Source organism: Sycon ciliatum, chromosome 13 (genome assembly GCF_964019385.1).
Source record: "Sycon ciliatum chromosome 13, ocSycCili1.1, whole genome shotgun sequence".
Lineage (NCBI taxonomy): Eukaryota > Metazoa > Porifera > Calcarea > Leucosolenida > Sycettidae > Sycon > Sycon ciliatum.
The window spans coordinates 4,714,349-4,716,757 of NC_088655.1; positions in this window are offsets into that span (position 1 = coordinate 4,714,349).

Here is a 2,409-nt window from a genome sequence, read left to right on the forward strand (position 1 = left end):
CCAGTGGTTGTCTCTTGTTGTCGCACTACATGTCGCGCTTATTGAGTTTTCTCGCATTTGCACCTTTGTGTCATTATTGCAATTTTCGCTGTTTACTTTAGCTATCTTCTTTCTTTCTTTCTTTTTTTGCGCTGTTTTACTACCTTCTTACTGTATTTAATCCACTGTTCCTGTTCCTCGGTGAGGAAGGACGTCCTACCTACAGGCCAATTATCCAAGTTGATTTATCACTTCGAGTGTCGGCAATGTGAGAGCCGATATGTAGGTAGGACTTTCTCAACATCTGGACGCACGCATCCGACAACACGCACCGCTACACCTTATTCCACAACACGCACGATCCACTCGACCACGGAGGGGACGTCCAGCAAAGAATCATCCTGGTACAAGATGGTCCAACGCAGCGGCATCAACACCAAGCAACGTCACCTCACAATTAACTAGACCACCAGAAAAACAACCGGACAAGACACCTACTGGCGTGGCAATGACAGGAACCGCATCAACCAGAAGAATGACAAGATCGGCAACGGCGGCGATGGCAGCGACTAAAGTACAGACAGAGGCAACGGCTAGGGTCCACTCGACTAGCCATGTGAAATCGGATATGTCCACCGCACATGCTGATTGTTCTGATGTTAGTTCTGATAAGTATGAGTCGTCCATTGCTAGTCATTTGTTTGAGCATCCTGATTGTCGTGCTGTGTATTCAGATGATTGTTTTTCGATTGTGTCACGTGTACGCAGTGCTAGATTGCTGAATGTTTTGGAAGCTGTATACATCCACACAAGGAAACCCAACCTTTGCAAGCAGAAACAAATCAAATTCGCACTTAGGCTGTTAGGTAGGTCGTCAAAACCTCGTTAGTTACATGTATGTCCAGTGGTTGCCTCTTGTTTTTGCACTACATGTCGCGCTTATTGAGTTTTCTCGCATTTGCACCTTTGTGTCATTATTGCAATTTTCGCTGTTTACTTTAGCTATCTTCTTTCTTTCTTTTTTCTTTTTTGCGCTGTTTTACTACCTTCTTACTGTATTTAATCCACTGTTCCTGTTCCTTTTCCCTTGCCTGTATTTCACCTGATGAGAAGGCTTGAAAGTATACTTGTGAAGACAAAAACTTTCAAGATGTTTGTAATGAGACTGAAGTGTGTTCTTTTTATGAGTAATATTGTGGAAAAGTAGTCAATTGAAGGCAAAATGAGTGCAGATTGGTATGGAATGGTATGCTATTTTTTATTTTAATTCACCAATCGAACAGGCATATCTGCCTTCTTGCCAGGATGGCCAGAGCCAACCACGGCTCTTACTACAGGTAGACTCCCTTTAATTCGAACCTCAAATTGCCAGGCCCAAACTTCGAATTATCCAAATGCAGCCCCATGTACTGATATGTATGTCAAAATGCTTGAAATCGCATGCTGAATATTTTTTGCACATTTTTATTTGCATCAACGAAACATAGGTGGTCGTACCGGTCATGTACAACGTTAACGGATCATCAAAACACTGGATCGACACAAAATCATTTGACATTATCTTCATCTTCTAGTGAAGAAGTTGTCAGTCACTGCAGCTTTCCTGAAACATAATTCAACGGAAAAGAACTGCGCTGCCTAATCCTCGTCATGAAAGGCCGTCGGACACCAGCACGTCGTTCTGAAGAACGGAAGTGGAGCATAGGCATCGACAATATTTACAACAATAGTGTTGCTGTGCGCCAACATCTCCGCGCACGAGCTGGCACGGCAAGAAAGGCCATCGAGATCCGCGAAAAGAGTCAGCCACCAGGAAGAAGTCGTCTTCAATCAAACCTTAGCAATTTGCCTCGCACTGGCTTGAAAGAAATTTCGAGAGAAGGTGGGTTTCTTGAACGCTATAGTCGATCCTGCAGCGGACCATCAATCGATTGTTGAGCTACTCTTGGCTAGAGAAGGAGAAAAGAATGAACCTCAAATTACAAGGATAGCAACTCAATCTCACTTCAAAATAAGCGTTCAAAGGACATAGCCAATTAGGCCTTGGCGGATAATGCCGGCAGAAAAATTGGCAGAATTCGGTACTTCTTCTGGTAAGTTTCATGCATGTTTGGTATGTGGATAAAGAAATGGAGCAGAATTCGAGGAATTGCCCGCCATAAGGTTTGTATGGTTCTGCCAATTTCGGTGCAAAAAAAGCAGAATCTGCCACCTTTTCGAGCATTATCCGCCAAGGCCTATAGCCAATGTACTGTAAACAGCTCTTCTGTACGAAGACTGGGTTCGAATTATCCAACCGGCGCACTTTTCGTACTTCGAATAATCGAAATTATGCATTCGATTTTGACTTGAAGTGACTTGCAGAAGATCGGTACGACGAAAAAGTTCGAATCACGCGGAATGTTCGAATTATACCGTATTCGAATTAGA